The 19,012-nt window shown below is 35.4% G+C and overlaps 1 pseudogene; it reads right to left on the bottom strand.

The window, feature by feature from the left end:
- Nucleotides 1-11,542: 11,542 nt before the first annotated feature.
- On the bottom strand, nt 11,543-12,513 carry LOC110287441 (pleckstrin homology domain-containing family A member 3 pseudogene; annotated as a pseudogene).
- Nucleotides 12,514-19,012: the final 6,499 nt, after the last annotated feature.

Genomic DNA, 19,012 nt, shown 5'->3' with positions numbered 1-19,012 from the left:
TCTCCTGCCATGGCTTAGTACCACCATTATGAATTCTAAACCCATGGAAACATAAGCTTGATTAAGTGTTTTGCTTTATAATTTGCCTTAGTTGTGATAATTTATCACAACAATACAAAAGCAACTAATACATTAGCCATTTTTAATTATTCTTTTAAAAACTGTCTGTTTACATCCCTAGGCCATTTCTCAAATGGGTCCCTTGTTTTATAGTTCTTGTTTTGTTGTTTGTTTGTTTTGAGTTGTTTGTATATTCTGGATATTAATCTTCTATTGACTGTATAGTTAGCAAAGGATTTTTCCCACTCTGTAAACTTAGTTTTTAACTCAATTGTTTCCTTTGTTTTATGAGATACAATTAGTTAACTGTGGATCTTAATTCCTGAACAATAGAATCCTGTTCAGAATGGTCTTTCCTACACCTGTACCTTGCAAACATTGCACATATTTTTTCTGGTATTTTCTGCATTTCAGATTTTACATTGTTGTCTTTGATCAATTTAGTGTTGACTATTGTATACTGCTACACGTGGATGCCCAATTATTCCAACATTATTTGTTCAAGCTACTGTTTTTTTTTCTAGTATTTCTTCCTAATATTGACCATTTAATATAGTTCCTCATGTTGTGGTAACCCCTAACAATAAAATTATTCTCATTGCAACTTAATTACTGTAATTTTGCTTTTGTAATGTAAATCATTTCTAGAATATTTACATGGTGGCATAATATCATGTCATCTGTAAATAGGAATAGTTTGATCTTTTCCTTTTCTGTTAGTATTCCTTTAGTCTCATTCACTTGTCCTAATGTTCTAACTAGGGAAGCCAGTACAATATTGAGGTTATTGAGAATTTCAATTTCCTTTTTATTTAAATTCACTTTCCTTCAGTAATTCTATCTCTTTGTTGGATTCTCTTTTCAAACTCGGAATTGTATTTGTCATTTGAATTAGCTTTATGTTTATGTTTCTTAGGAATTCTTTCAGGAAATCGTTCCTATATTCTTTAAGTTCCTTGAGATGTTTCTGTGTGCTATTTTTAAACTCGTTGAGTATTTAAATCATGTTTATGATTGTTATTTTAAGCTATATGTCCTGGGTTTCATCTAGGTTATTCACATTATAAAACATTTCAATAGGATTATTGAGATTTCTTTAGTGGAACATATTATCCTTGATTTGTTGTTTGTTTTGTTTTAGATTTTTTTCCACAGCACTATTATTAATTATAGTTAGTAAGGATATGTTCCCATCTCTCAGTGAATTGATGAATGGATGAATAAAATGGTATATTTACTTGATAATGACACCTTTCAGGTAATAAAATGAATAGAATTCTGACATGTTCTAGAGCATTGATAAAATTTTATACTATTATATTAAGTGAACAAAGCCACGGGAAGAAGCAACCCAAGGTATAATCTGATCTTCATATATGACCCATAATATGCAACAAAGCAACAGTAGATTTTTGTCATCCATGAGATAGAGGGCACAAAATGTATGAATAGTAGTTATATTGGTTAATGAAGTTCAAACATTAGACTGTGCCCAGTGTTGTACAACTAGAAACTACTGAATCTGTGATATAATTGTATATATTTAATGACATGGAGATTATATATCAGTAAAGTTATAAAAATTGAACATTTACTGAAACTAATTCAGTATTAAGTTACAATTAAGAAAACAAAGAACAGGAAACCCAATTGAGCTGTACTTATAAAACAATGGGTTTTATAATTACAAATCTTCCCACATGAAAACTTCTAAGTCATTATTGATGAATCTCATACAACACTTATGGAACATTTAATAATTGTTATGTACAAACTTATTCAGGAAATAGAGTAGAGATTAGTCTCTAAAGATATTATTTTGTTAATATCAAAAGCACAAAAGATTGTAAAATGTAAGTAAAGCCCACATGCAATATAATGAAAAAATTAAATACAGAGTTACCATACAACTCATAAATTCTAGATATATGCCAATAATAAATTATACAGTTAGAGACTACGACTATAGATGTGTGCCTGCAAATTTGTCCAGAAGTAAATACAATTGCCACTAATGCTGAAGATATGACTTCAATCACTGGCACTTACAGAACAAGGAGACAATTGATTACTTAAATTTATCCCCTGACCTATATAAATATCCTTATCAGGAATATCATATACACATATACCTAATGATAATTATAATCATTAGTTTTGGGAAAAACATGTGCAAAAAATATTTAGGTAAGTACTGGTAAATTACTTGTCCAAATATACAAAGCACATCACAGTATGTGAAATAGAGGTTTACATGAAAAATAGAAGAGTTGTTTAAGTTATGAAGATTGATCAGTATAATCCTTCTTATTAAAATAATAAAGGGATAAATTCATATATTTTCTTTACCAAAGATTAAATAGTCATGTCTGCTTAAGACAAAAACTCGGCCTATTTAAAACAAATGAGACCTATTTTATTAACACAAAGAACATGCATGTATAACTTATTTTTAATATTATGTACAATGACTGCTAACATTTTCTCCTAAAATTAAGCATATACCATAGATATCCAATGTTGTAGCTTCTATTAATTTTAAAAATTGAAGGGAAAGTATTATTACAAATTACACATAAAATGCAAAGCATTTAATATATCAATATATTTGTGGGAAGAATCTCTGCTTCTGCCTTTTAAATTATCTGGTTAAAGGGTGTGTGCTATCATGACCAATGCTACATTTTTATCATAGATTTCATGAAGGGCGATCATGTTTTTTTAATAGCTTTACTAACTAGGCTTACTTTATACCTTGTCTGACTTTGGGCATTTCTTTCTGATATAAAGGTATGGTATCAAAATGATGAGAACTATCCACATGCTGGTAATATATTATTAAAAATACTCATAAATAACCAAAATAAAAATTACCACAGCCAAACTTGTAAAATGTCAATCTACCACAGGATTACATAGTACCTTAGAAATTTGAAATCATTTCTCAAGATGTGATTTATTAAATGCTTTGCAGTTTCCCTTGTTATATACAATTTTTGCAGTCATATGCTTTATCTTATGACAACTCTTGAGAGTTATAGATGTTGGTTAAACAATAAGTGGTTTCAGTGAAGCAATGACATGGAGAATTTTGAAGGACAATATAATTTTAATTACTGCTATATTTTTATATAAAAGTCTTGAGTTTTATGAACATGATTAGACATAGTATTTTAAACATTTAGAAGTATTTTGATATAAAATGGGCAGTGGTGGCTCAAGCCTTAAATCCCAGCACTTAGGAGGTAGAGGCAGGTGGTTCTCTAAGTGTGATGCCAGCCTGGTCTATAGAGTGAGTTCCAGCACAGCCGAGATTACACAAAGAAAAGCCACACAAAAATATTTTAATATTATGAATAGAATCAATACTCAGCATTTTATTATTTGGTAATGTATTTTCTAACCACATTGTCATAATCATTTCTCAAATTGTTGGATTCTAAATCTGCAAGTAAGTCTAGACTATCTTTCTGTTTGTGTGTGTGTGTGTGTGTGTGTGTGTGTGTGTGCATGTGTGGTTTTGCCTGCTGTGCAAGTACAAGGTCTAGATGCCTCACACCATATCAGATACCAGATGTTTATCTTAAGATTATAATCATTTCTCAACTCAGACACCAGAGAATAAGGTGAGTTAAAGATTAAATTTTCCCATCTTCAGAAGGTATGTCTGCCGGAAATTGTGAAAGAACACCAGTATGGTAAGAAGAAAATGTAAGAATAAGTTAGAGATGACAAGGGCAAAAAGGTGTCAAGAAAAAGATAAATTACAGTGTCAAGACCTCCAGCAGATATTTGTCAGGAAATTGTCATTGGAATTAGAGTTTCAGTCATTGGTAGTAAGAATACTTTCACAAGTCTGGGCTTGTGAGTAATAGGAGAGTAGAATATACATCTTTTCTAGATTATCTAATGTTATCATGTTGTGAGGTTAATATTAAAAATTGACATGGATAAATTATCTTTCCTACACGATATTTTGAATGAGAAAAAAAAACATGCACTGCTATTCAGACATTTTTAAAAATCTTAAACTTTTTCCAAATTATAAAACACCCTTAATTGGTAAAGGGTATTGGAAAGTATAGATAATTACTGATCAGTTGGTTGCTAAATACATTAATATCAGCTCCTGCATTAAAGGGCTCAAAAACCAAATTGAAATATCACTGAGAAGACAAGAATTCCTTGACTAATATAACTGAAATTTTTAGGAGTAATTTTGACTATTCATACAGGTAAGAAATGAACTCCAGACAGTCAGTCTAAATACTTTTATTCTCATGAGTTAAAGAATAAATTTGAATACTTATTTGGCTAAATAATTGACTAAAATCAGGTTTGAAGGTATTCACTAAGCAGGATTTTATTTTAAATGTCCCTCAAAAGGACTTCTTCAAATTATCTATCACTCTTCACACCTTAAAACATTCCTTTTGTAAAACAAATAGCTCTTCAACAATTTTTGATATGCATTTCCTTATGTAATCCTTAATATTACTAGCTACATAAAGGAAGGAGAACTGTGTAGAAGATAGGTGAGATATGGAGTTTCCCTTTGAACATAAAAGGAGGAACATCAAGAAGTTTGCCCTAACACTAATAGTACATTGCTCCTGTATTTTATCTTACTGTGCTGATGGAAGAAATCGCAGATGGAGAAGTTAAGATGAAAGACTGTGAATTTGAAAATGTAACCCATAAATGACCAATTATAATATCAGAAAATTCAGATGGACAGCACTAATACTGGCATCTGCAACCTACCATTTTCTACCTCCCTTCTTCCCAAATTCACAGTCCTTGATATTTTCTTATGAAGATAAAATTGGAGGTTCAACAAAAAACTGTGCACATATATTTATAGTATCTTCATTCACAATTCTAGATCGACCAAGATGTTTTTCATTAAATGATTGAAAAACAGTGCATGGCACATTCTTGGAATAGAATATTATTCAGAGGAAAAAAAAGCTATCCAGGAAAAGACATGGAATGTTACAAATAGCATGTTGCTAATTTCCAAAGGTCAGTTTGAAAAGTTGCAAAGAACTATGTGGCATCTTAGAAAATGCAAGGCTATGCAAATAACAAGTTTCAGTGACTGACATATCCAGGCAAATGTGAAACATTTGGCAGAGAGGTGGGGGACTAGTTAACAGGAGAAATATAAGACACTTTGAAGGTAATAAAATTATTCTGTATGATTCTTTTATTGTAGATCCAAGTCCCAATACATTTGTTAAAACTTACTGAAAGCATTACTCTGGGAATGAACATTAAGGATTTTAGCTAACATAGTGTATTGATATAGTTTTATGAGTTGAATATAGCACAACAAAATAAGCTATCATAATAGAGAGAACTATAGGAAAGTGATGAGATATATTTTTCCTCATTTGCATATCTTTTCTAACAATCTATATTACAAATAAAATTTCTTCAAACAAATTTCTTCTACAGTGTTAAAGAGACCACTAGTGGAAATCAAGTATAAGAAAGAGAGAAAATATTAAGACCAAGCAACAGTAAGAAACAGTGTTGTTTGGACCTAGACTATCTTTAAGAATTCCTGTGTTGAAATCTTTCTACTCAGTGCAACATGTCCAAAGGAAGGACTTTTTCAATGTAATTCAGACATGCAGGCTTTTAATTTGTATTTATCTAATCATTTATCTTAACAATGGATTAGTTCATGCATAAATCCATGGCTTAATTAGATTAGGAGGAAGAACTTTAAGAGACAACTCTACCTCTTGGCTTCCTGGCTGCTATTAGGTGGGTAGCTTTACCTTACTCAATACTCCTGCAGTCATTGTCTGTCAGGCCACAGCCCTTTAACTAATGGTGACAACTAGCCATAGGCTGAAATCTCTAAAAACTTCAAGTAAAATAAATTCTTGCTGCTTTAAGTTAATTTTCTCCAATAATTTTGTTATAATATCTGAAAATTGGCTAACTTAAATAGCGATTAGTAGTAGAATAGGCGGTGTGGTGGTGGCACACGCCTTTAATCCCAGCACTTGGGAGGCAGAGGCAGGCGGATTTCTGAGTTCGAGGCCAGCCTGTTCTACAAAGTGAGTTCAAGGACAGCCAGGGCTACACAGAGAAACCCTGTCTCGAAAAACATAAAAGAAAAAACAAAAAGTAGAATAGTGGAAATGCTTGGTATAAACTTAGCTGAAATTATGGGAATATTTGCAGAATTCATGATGGGGCTGGCACATTTAAAGCACTATAACGAAAAGACATGAGAATTCTTGTTTTTGTTTTTGAATCTTAACAAGTGTTTTTCATAATGTTTTTAATTTTACATTTTAAAAGGTACCTGTTTTCATTTGAATAATATGTCCTGCCTGTGTCTCAGGCATTTAAAGACTTATTACTCATTTGGGATCTTTTGGTAAATGTTAGGAGATGTGACCTTATTGGCGTTGGTCTGTCACTTGGAGTGGGCTTAAGACTTTTAAGGATGCTTCACACCCCAAACTTCTGCCACCATCATTGTCTTAGTTAGAATTTTACTGCTCTGAACAGACACCATGACCAAAGGAAGTCTTATAAAGGACAACATTTAATTGGGACTAGCTTCAAGGTTCAGAGGTTCAGTCCATTATCATCAGGTGACAGTATGGCAGCATCTAGGCAGGCATGGTTCAGGCAGAGCTGAAGTTCTACATCTTCATCTGAAGGCTGATAGCAGAATACTGACTGCCAGGCAGCTAGGGTAAGGGTCTTATAGCCCATAACCACAGTGACACACCTACTACAACAAGGCCACACCTTCTAATACTGCCACTCCCTGGGCCCAGCATATACAAACTAGCACATTCCACTCTCTGGCCCCCACAGGCTTGTCCAAATATGTGAGGCTATGGGGGCTATAGCTAAATGTAGCATAATGCAAAATACGTTTGGTCCAGCTTCAAAATTCCCCTTAGTCTATAGCAGTCTCAACAATGTTAAAAGTCCAAAGTTCAAAGTCACCTGAGAGTAATCAAATCACTTATCTGTGACTCCCAAAGCAAGACAGGAAACAAGCTAGACAAACTCAAAACTCTGCATCTCCATGGCTGATGTCAAAGCAGACTTCAGATCTCCAACTCCTTCTTCATCTTTGTTGACAGCAACAAACTTCTTTCTCCTGAGCTGTTTTCACTCACTGTTAGCAGCTTTCCTCAGCAGATATCCTCTGGCATTTTGAACATCTTGGGATCTCCAAGGCAACTTCAGTGTTATAGCTTCTTGTTTCAATGATTTGGATCCACACATGATCTCCTGGACTCCTCCAAAGGGTTGGTGACACTTCTCTAGCTCTGCTCTCTGAAGTACTCTAAGCTCAGGTTGATCCATTACACTGCTGCTGTTGCTCTTGGTGATCATCCAATGGTACTGGCATCTCCAATACACTGGGGTCTCTTTCTGCAACTAGGCTTCACCAATAGCCTCTCATAGGCTCTTTTCATGATGCCAAGCCTCAACTTCTTTGCATAATCCCTTCAGCCCTGGGCCATAAACTGCAACTGAGGCTGCATTTTCACCAGTGGCCTTCTATGACCACTTACAATGCCAAGCCTCAGCTGTTCTTCATGACACCTTCATGCTTTCAAAACCAGTACCACCTGGGTGATTCTTACACATTACCAAGTACAGCTGCAGCATGTGGAACAAGCTTGGCTATGTTTTAAACACAGCTTCTTTGTGCTTTCAGGGAAAAAAAAAAAACAACTTCTCAGAAGATTTCACTTCAGTGCTGCTGGTTTCTTCTTAATCACCACTAATTTCTTAGCTCCAACTAACCAGCATCAATTGTCCCAGTAGTCCCTTCTCTTCTGGACTCTAAAGCCAGAACCACATGGCTGAAGCTGCTTGAGTCCTGCTGCTTGCTGGGGCTAAAACACGGCTCCCTTTTTATAGTCCATTATCACCAGCTTTCTATTTTCCAACTCCTTCAGTGTCTAAGCTTGGCTGTCCTAGAATTTGCTCTGTAGACTGACTTTGAACTCAGAGATCTGCACGGCTATCTTCTAAGCACTGGGATTATAGGTTTGGTCCACCAAGCCTGGATTTAAGTTTTTCTTCACCTAGAACTTGCTCTGTCCCAGGCCGCCCTTGAACTCAGAGATCTGTTTGGCTTTATCTCTTGAGATTAAAGGCATATACTACCATGCCTGGACCTAAAATTATCTGGGTAGGACTTTGTTCCAAACTCCCACTTTCTTAATCTGCTATTTCCTAGAACACAGAATTTGGTTCCATTTCACTTCCTTGTACCCATTTAATAATCAAACCATATATTTTGTATTTTTCCCTTTTCAGCTTGCTATGCTTGTTCAAAATGTTCTTCATAAGATTTAACCAAAGAACAAAGTCTATGATGGGTATTTCTGAGACTTCCTTTGTCAATAAAATTAATCTGAATATTTTCAACTTAGCCTCAGCAGACTCTTCAGACAAGGGCAAAAAGTAGCCACATTCTTCAAAACACCACACAAACAGTCTCTAGGTCACATATTGAAATTATACTCTGATGAAACCTCTTGGGCCGGGTCCACACAGTTCAAACCACTCTCTGCATCAAAGTCTTCCATATTCCTGCTAGGACAGACCATTAAGCTCCATTTAAATCATTCCACTGCTTTCTAAATCAAAAGTCCAAAAATCCACATTGTTACAAACAAAAGCATGATCAGGCCTATCACAGCAATACCCCAGTCTCTAGTACCAACTTCTGTCTTAGGGTTTCACTGCTGTGAACAGACACCATGACCAGGGCAAGTCTTATAAAGGACAACATTTAATTGGGGCTGTCTTACAGTAGGTTCAGAGGTTCAGTCCATTATCATCAGGGCAGTAACATGGCATCATCCTTGCAAGCATGGTACAGGCAGACCTGAGAGTTCTACATCATCATTCGAAGGCTGGTAGCAGAATACTGGCTTCCAGGCAGCTAGGGTGATGGTCTTATATAGCCCATACCCACAGTGACAGACGTACTCTAACAAGGTCACACCTTCTAATAGTGCCACTTCCTCGGTCAAGCACATACAAACCATCACAACCATTAATGGTGAACTCTTTAGATCCTTGTTTTGGAACTGGATCCACCTGCTACTTCAGTGACATGACTGGCTGCCTGCTACCATGTTCACTGTAATGTTGTGATGGATTTCTATCCCTCTGGAATTGTAAGCCCCAGATAAATCCCTCATTATCTATGTTAACTCGGTCATGATTCTTTATCACTACAATAAAAAAATAATTAAGGCAGTACTATATTATAAAATATCAGAACTAGTCATTTGCTTTCCAAGACTTGGGTTACTCTTCACGCAAGAATACTTTCTTGAATAAGACCAAGTACAAAATGAAAATGTGAAATCTCTCAATGGTAGGTACAGAGGGTTGACTCAGGTTCAGATTCTAAATTACACCAGTTATAAATAGACAAAATCAGTACTCTTGTCACTTCTTTCTTGATCATTAACAAATGTTTAACTCTGCCAAGGAGCACCATTTCAATTCAGCATTTTTCAGACTTTGTCACAAGAGAGGAAAATCAAAGACCAATATATCTGGATTCCAAATATTCATTCCGCATATTTTACTCATGTAAGTGGGACTGGCTAGTGTTTCAAACTTTTATTACCTAGTACTGAAGTTGTATCTCATTTAACCACATATATTTATTGATTATAATCCAGTTTGTTTTATTGATTGGGAGTGAAAGAGTATGTGTTTAGCATGTAGTCGAAGTTATTTCAGAATATATAGAATTGCCATATATTATCAACTCCACATAATTATGCCCAAAATTTTAATTAATGATTTTAATTTTTAAGAAAATAGGTCACATTGTGGGTAGAGACTCCTACCTGTAATCACACAATTTAGAGGACTGAAGCAGATTCTGTATATTTGATGTCATCCTGGAATACATAGCAAGTACTAGACATCTTGAGATATACATGGTATGTATTAGCTTAAAAACTAAAATCAAAATGAAAATAATTCAAAATGAATACAAACTCATATATAAAGTATATATATATATATATATGTGCATAATTATTTGTAATTATATAAATTGGTATTAACATGGGAAATTATTTGGTTCATAATAATTGCAATCAAAAAAGTACAAAACTCAAATTTGGAAGAATGTATGAGTTAAATGTAATGATCTTCACAAAGAAACTAGGCCGACATTATAACTCTGCATGTCCCCTTCTTGGCTTGTTTATATGTTGCTATATGAAATAAAAGATTTAACACATGAGGTTGACATCTTTTTCTCTATATGTTCATTTTTATTTTCTCCAATCAAGCATCTCAGGCCTTTGTAACACATAGCATTAAGATTTTTATTCAGGGCTCAGTGTTAAAGTATTTTCTATGTATTGGTATTTCTTGTTAATCATAGACATTGAAGCACACTGAAAATCTCTGACCAAATTTACCTAAGTGTAGTCAGCAGGACAAGAAAGGAAAGCATTTTGGAAGCATATATTTTCCAAGGTTTTTATAATGATTATATGCATTAACTTATCCTCAGAAACTCTTAAATTAGAATATATTGCATGAAAATATTCTATTTTCAATAAAAACTATAAAACCAAATAAAACACATAAAGAGTAGTATTTGAAAAGATAAGAGGACCAAAGGAAGGGAGTCAGGGTTCATATTGCATGCCTGCTCCTTTCTTTTCACACAGGAGGATAATAGTAGGGCATAAGTATTATAAGAGTATGTTAAATGTGTGCATGAATAAGTTAAAATGAAGTCCATTATTTTGTGTAATTAATATATACTATCAGAAAGACATTTATTTTTTTCTACCAAAAACTGCAAATTGTTCTTTAATTAAATAATGCCATTCTCAAGTGATATAGAACAGTCATCTTGACAGAATTGCTTTTTGTATAAATATTCATAAATTAAAAATGTCTCTAGATATGCCATGAGCTGCAAATCATACCTTACAACAGCAGCTTACTGCCAAGTTTTTGAAAAGCACTGAAATCCACTTCCATTGAAAGCTGTTTATTTCTCTGGTGTAGGTGAACAAGATCACTGGGACACTTGCTTCATGTATCTTAGAACAACGTAAATAAAAACTATGCATATACATCTTAAATTGGGGAGGCCATAAAAGTAAGGACATAACCATCTTTTGATGCAATAAGAAAATAAATAAATAAAAATTAAATACTGTAATCTGATGTTTGGTATTGACAAATCAGTAGATGTCAACTTCACATATGAAGGACAGCGGACTCTGCTTTTAAAAAAAAATGCTCAATATGTCATGGTATTTGGGCTAAAGACCTTTAGAATATTAAGCGTTTCCTTTTTGCTTAAAGGAATATGATATAATCACCATCAAGCTGCTATGGTAATTAATTTTAAGTTGGGATGAAGTGACCTTTTGGTCCATGGCACAAGTTACATCTCTCACATTTCTGTCAAATTAATCTGGCGAGATTTCATGTTTATATACTACAATACACACTGACCAAGCTGTCAGTCCCTCACAGTTTTTTAGAAAAATATCTACATTTGTCCTTATGGATGTCAAAATGTTGCACCATCATTTGTTTAAAAAAAAAGATGCACATTCATACTGTGAAGTTATTAGGAAAATACTCTTGCAAGTAAACTATAGAAAGATAAAGTACACTTCAAAAGTATGTGGGTTGTTTGTTTACAATATTCTATAAAGTGCAGAGAAATCCTAAGGAGAGGGCAAAGCTAGCCCAGAACGAGTTTAATTACAGCAGCTTTTGCATAGCAACACTCAGAGGAAGCTGGACATGTCTGTTTCCTCAGGAGAAGGGTGGAAGAGGTTCTTCAGATTCAGATTGTGTCTTGGCCATAAGTCTGCTTTCTTCCGGAATGGTTGCTGATGCCAAATCTCCATTAAGTGTGTTTCCTGAACAGTGAAGAGGTATTTCTGGGTCTTCAGGGGGGCCATCATTACAAGAGTCTGTGTCCGAGTAGGTTCTTTGGCGTCGCTGAGGAAGTCGGTGAAGGGCAGATACTGGTTCTTTGATGGAGCAGCTGCTCCTCTCAGAACTGCAGGAACCAGGGTGGCTGGCTGACCGCTTCATCATCTGAACAGAAGGCGACACGGAAGAGACCAGGGGATCCGGATGAGGCAGTTGAAACATCTCAGGTTTAAACTTGGCGTTGGCGATCTTCACACACTCCTCCAGGGTTGTGATGAATGTATTACAGGTGGCACTGAGCAAGGAGGAGGCTTCATTCATGTTCTCCACACTGGGAGAGGAATGCCTCTCATCATGGTGAACGAATTCCTGGATCGTATGAACCTGCTGCATCAGGAGGTCACAGTAGAGGCGAAGTTCAGACATTTTGGTTTTCAGAGATTCACTGGTCTCACTTATTTCTTTCTCTTTTGCAGTCCTCGTGTCGGTCAAACACGCTTTGGAGCTCCCGAGTCAGAAAGACATTTAATGAGATACATACTTCCATAATAATCTCAGCTTTCAACATATCATTAGGTCCCTTAAACAACCATGATCAAGATCATATTTTCGAAATTAAAGTACAAGAACTAAAAAGTTGTTTATGTTCAGGAATATCTCTGCGTAAATAGCCCCATACTGGAAGAGATTCTAGTAACATCACTGTTTTCCACATGACAGAAGTAAGGCACATGCTCATTCCTGTGAGCTACAGAAAGAAATCATAACCAAGACAAGATTCTACTGAGAAACAGGAACATTGTGTAGTACTAAGAAAAGGGCAGTTCAATCAGTCATCAAGATTTAGCAGCACATCTTCCTTTCACCATTCCAGTTTCTTTTTATTACGCATTTTCCTCAATTACGTTTCCAATGCTATACCAAAAGTCCCCCATACCCTCTCCCCCACTCCCCTACCCACCCATTCCCACTTTTTGGCCCTGGCGTTCTCCTGTACTGGGGCATATAAAGTTTGCATGACCAATGGGCCTCTCTTTCCAGTGATGGCCGACTAGGCCAGCTTTTGATACATATGCAGCTAGAGTCAAGAGCTCCAGGGTACTGGTTAGTTCATAATGTTGTTCCACCTATAGGGTTGCAGATCCCTTTATCTCCTTGGTTACATGGGAAAAATAGCACCTTAGAAAAAAACTATAAAGCAGAAATATTCTCATGTTGTAAATATATATAGATAATTAATATCCACACAATCTTATTATATTTAATAAGTTATATGAATTGTAAAGTCTAACAAGTCAATGTAATTTTATGTAATATTTAATCATAAAGAATATAACTTGAGTTTAAATGTTTCACCTCATTTATTAAAAAATATGAGATTCATTTCTTCTGCCTGTCTTTCCACCGTCAGAGGAACATTTATAAGCTAGAGTTAGTCCTTGATAAATACACGTTTGTTTTTATTAAATATTCAGAAACATTTTATTAAATGAAATCCCTAACTAAACACTGAAATCAGAGTGTATTATACCAGAATTATGATTCTTCTAAAAGGCCAAACTAAAACCTACCTTCCCAAGTCAGCTTTAAAGCTCTTTCTTTTGTCAGAAGGCTTATTAGGACCTTATCTTCATGCCAGGGTCTAAATGCTTATGTCTTCATGTATTTAAAATTTCACCTCAAAAAACAGGAATTCTAACATTACTAGGACACATAATATCACAGGAAACACCTTGACACTCTTGCTCTTAGGATCTCTCTTCCCATTCTTATGCCATATTCTCTGAGCCTTTGGTAGAGTACTGTTTTGTAGATGTACCCACTGGGACTAAGCTTCCCTCTGCATTTTGATTGGTTGCAGTTTTCTGTAATAATCTCGATCAGTTGTAAAGAAACTTTCCTTGCTGAGGAGTGAGGACTACATTTAACTGTGTGTTTAAGGTCAAATGTTTGGAATTTAGATAGAGATTATGTTGGTATTTCTTAGTAATGTCATAAACTACACAAATAAAATCCAACAACCATGACTGACAAAACATGAGCTGGACAAGAACAATAGATATGCTAAAGTGGATGGTGGAAAGCCTATAAAGCCTCAACCCCACTCAAAGAACTACAGGCAACTAAGGAATGCTGAAAGTAGGAGGAATAGCTGTCTCCAGGGAAGATCGCAGCAATTGGTTATCAATTCTGAAAACGTAAGTACAAGTAATAAGATACAGACCAAGAAGGTTATACTTTGGTGTATATATATGTATATATATTCACATATGTGTGTGTGTGTGTGTGTGTGTGTGTGCATGTGTGTGTGTGTATGAAACAACAGTTAATGAAAACTGAAGCCATGAATTTGAAATAGAACAATGAGGGATATATCAGTGGATTTGGAAGGAAGGGAGGTAAGGGAAAATTATATAATCTCAAAAAATAAGAGAAATCATTTTAAAAATTTAAATATTTGGGCAGGGGATTGGTGAGACTGTGAATAGGATTAGTTCATCTCAGGAAGTTCATTTGCTCAGAGAAAGCTCACTAATTATGAATTAAGAGGTACTCACATCTGACACCTCATTGTCTGATGACACTAAGCCTCTGCATAACTAAATTATTTTGCTAAGGTCTCAAATGTATTTAAGCAGAAGGTGTCATATCAAAAGTTTATTTGACTTCAAACCCACACATTTACTTGTCAGACCAACACCTAATTATCATGCTATAAACAGTGACTCTCATCTCCATTGTCAAGAAATACAGAGACAAGAAAAATTAGACTTCTCATATGTTGATTGAATAAGAATTTTAAAAGACAAAAATAAAATTTGGTTATTTAGTTAAATATTATGTTAAGTTGAAAATCTGCTTATGGTACTGATGTTGAAATTTACCTCCAAACATATTTTATTGGAATGCTCATTTTTATATTAATTACTGCACCATTCAGTGATTATTAAAAACCTATGCAGGTAATAATATAGGTCTTAAAACCACATACATGAAACTAACATAATTTATCCTCAAAAGAAATTTATAATCTTGTGTGTGGTAGACCATAGTAATGATATAGAAAGACAGTTGTTATTTGAACATGCAAGTGATAGAGATAGTCAGAACATACTAAGGATTTCACAGACAGGACACTCCAGGAGTTGAATGTAAAAAGATTTATTGAACAAATTGTCATTAACAGAATGTGTCAAAATGTCTGGAAGAGCAAGAGAAATGACATTATGTATCACAGTGTATCAAGTAGGCTGAAGGATTTATAAGAAAGTAGAATACATGAATTAACTTTGTTTGGTCAGGACCAAGTACATTTAAGAATTACTGACATATGAAGTGCAACAAGATCACTATTTAGATGTAAGTTTTGAGGTAAAGTTAGAAATCACATATGAAAAGTTGTAAGTATTCTGCATAGGACTGTACAACTTATCTAGTAGAAAAATACTTCTCAAAGTGTGGTCATCAGGTTCCTTTGCATCTGTAATACAATTTCACCAAATCCACAAGGCCAGAACTCTTTTTAAATTACTGCATAGATATTTTGCCTTTTGGTCTTTGCTGATATTTATGCTAATCATCTAAGAAAATTAGGGAATCAAACTACATAGTAGTACAAACTAAGACAGATATCAATGTGTCAAAGCATACTCAAGCATACTAATCATCTGTGTTTCTGATCATAATGTCTCAGACTCTCAGAGTTAAAATGCAAGCCATTTTTCATTAAGGACTTACCTTCCTAATTAATACACAAACACAGGGTTTATTATAATACATCCTGAGCATATGTCTTTTATTACATTTAACATTTGAACACATTTAATATCCTTTAATAAGAAGAAGTGTATAGAAATCACTTCTGAAGCACAGTGGTTGTCTACAGGAAAAACATTTGTGTTATTACACTTTAATTTGCATGAGACACTGCTTTTCTTGAGGGAATGATTGAAAGAAAAAATTGCCCTTCCGATAGGCTCCAGCTCCGGGTCACCTTGGGCATGGAGTCAGTGGACACTCCCAAGATCCCCAGAGGAATCTCCAAGGGATCTTAGGACCTCTGCTGAGTGGAACAAAACTTCTGTTCTAATCCAACCACGCAAGAACAGAGACAGCATTAATTAGGGAAGCAGAAAACCCGGCCTGACCAGGGTCACAAGTCCCTTCCATTCAGTGCCTGCTCCTGGTCACCTTGGGCGCAGAGTCATCAGACACCAGCAAGGTCCCTAGAGGAGTCTCCAAGTGATCTTAGGAACTTTGGTGAGTGGAACACAACTTCTACCAGGAGGCAGGTTCAAACACCAGATATCTGGGCACCTTCCCTGCAAGAGGAGACCTTGCCTGCAGAGAGTGCTCTGACCATTGAAACTCAGGAGAGAGCTAGTCTCCGAGGTCTGCTGATAGAGGCTAACATAATCACTGGAGGAGCAAGCTTTAACCAGAGACAACTATAACAACTAACTCCAGAGACTACAAGATGATGAAAGAGAAACATAAGAATCTTACTAACACAAACCAAGACCACACACAATCATCAGAATGCAGCACTCCCACTAAACCCAGTCCTGGCCACCAAAACAAACCCGAAAAGTTAGACCTGGATTTAAAAGCATACATATCTCATGATGATGTTAGAGAACATCAAGAAGGACTTTAATAACTCACTTAAAGAAATACAGGAGAACACTGCTAAAGAGTTACAAGTCCTTAAAGAAAAACAAGAAAACACATCCAAACAGGTGATAGAAATGAACAAAACCATACAAGACCAAAAAAAGGGAAGTAGACATAATAAAGAAAACCCAAAGTGAGGCAACCCTGGAGATAGAAATCCTACGAAAGAAATCTGGAACCATAGATTTGAGCATCAGCAACAGAATACAAGAGATGGAAGACAGAATCTCAGGTGCAGAAGATTCCATAGAGAACATCAGCACACCGATCAAAGAAAATGCAAAATGCAAAAAGATCTTAACTCAAAACATCCAGGAAATTCAGGACACAATGAGAAGACCAAATATACAGATAATAGGAGTAGATGAGAATGAAGATTTTCAACTTAAAGGACCAGCAAACATCTTCAACAAAATAATAGAAGCAAGCTTCCCAAACCTAAAGGAAGAGATGCCCATGAACATACAAGAAGCATACAGAACTCCAAATAGACTGGACCAGAAAAGAAATTCCTCCCGACACATAATATTCAGAACAAAAAATGCACTAAATAAAGATAGAATATTAAAAGCAGTAAGGGAAAATGTCAAGTAACATATAAAGGCAGGCCTATCAGAATTACACCAGAATTTTCACCAGAGACTATGAAAGCCAAAAGATACTGGACAGATGTTATACAGACAGGATGAGAACACAAATGCCATCCCAGGCTACTATACCCAGCCAAACTCTAAATTACCATAGATGGAGACACCAAAGTATTCCACGACAAAACCAAATTCACACATTATCTTTCCACGAATCCATCCCTTCAAAGGATAATAACAGAAAACAAACAAACAAACAAACAAAAACAAACAAACAAACAAAAAAACAATACAAGGACGGAAATCACGCCCTAGAAAAAGCAAGAAAGTAATTCCTCAACAAACCAAAAAGAAGACAGCTACAAGAACAGAATGCCAACTCTAACAACAAAAATAAAACGAAGCAACAATTACTTTTCCTTAATATCTCTTAATATCAATGGACTCAATTCCCCAATAAAAAGACATAGACTAACAGACTGGATACTGAAACATGATCCAGCATTTTTCTGGATCCATGAAGCGCTCCTCATTGAAAAAGACAGACACTACCTCAGAGTAAAAGGCTGGAAAAAATTTCCAAGCAAAGGGTCTCAAGAAATATGCTGGAATAGCCATTGTACTTAAACAGAGACACAGTGACTATGAACCAAATAGAGTTAACAGATATCTATAGAACATTTCATCCTAAAACAAGAGAATGTACCTTTTTTTTTCTGCACCTCATGGTAGCCTCTCCAAAATTGACCATATAATTGCTCACAAAAGAGGCCTCAACAGATACAAGAAGATTGAAAGCGTACACGTGTGATCTTAATTTTGATCATCTTAATCTTAAAGAGGACAACATGTCTTTGATCTGGATTTTGAGGTAGGAAGATACAAGATTTTGTCCCAGATACTGAGGTTTGTATGGCATATACTTTGATATGGCTTGACATATGCCTTTAATATACCTCTTGTGGCATACCTTTAATATAGGCCATAACTTCTGCTGGAGGCCTATATAAGGACAGTGGAAGAGGTAAGTTTTCTTTAATCTTTGCCTGCTTGTACTCACTTTGCCAGCACATCAATTGGAGCTTCCTTCTTCAGGATTCAAGTTTATATGGAAGATCAGCTGAAACACCCAGTCTTTTGGGATGGAGCAACTGCTAGATCCTGGACTTTTCATTTACAGGTGTCCATTGTTAGGTTACTTGGACTGCAGCCCATAATAAGTCTAATGCATTTCATATATTTATATGAAATTCCATAAATTTTGTGACTTTAATACACTATAGAAGCCAGAGAAGCTGTTTATTTATGAGACAAATAACTGGTTCCGTGACATGCAATGGTCACATGCTTGTAGAGCATTGCCTTTCATGATTGAAAGCATACAAATGAAGGAATGAGGTAAAACTATACTTGAATGCTCCTTCAGTGTCTTGACATCTTTTCCATTGACATGATAAATCAGACTGACAAAGGCAACCTAAGGGAGAAAGAATTTCTACACGCCCATATTTTAAAGTACAGCCCATCAGTGTGGGGCAGTCAAAATAGCAGAAACTTGAAACATCTGGATACATCAAATCCATGGTCAACAAGTAGAAAATGATTAATACATGCTGCTGCTCAACTCCCTTTCTCGACCTGCACAGTCCAGATCCAAGCCAGAGAAAGGTAGCATGAGTTTCTATTCCCTCCTTAATTAATGAAATTAAGGTAATCTCTCACTGGCATGCCCAGTAGGCATGTCC

The sequence above is a fragment of the Mus caroli genome, unplaced genomic scaffold, assembly GCF_978045245.1.
Source record: "Mus caroli unplaced genomic scaffold, Mus_caroli_1 scaffold_5, whole genome shotgun sequence".
NCBI classification, from domain to species: domain Eukaryota; kingdom Metazoa; phylum Chordata; class Mammalia; order Rodentia; family Muridae; genus Mus; species Mus caroli.
This window is presented reverse-complemented; position numbering and strand designations above follow the sequence as displayed.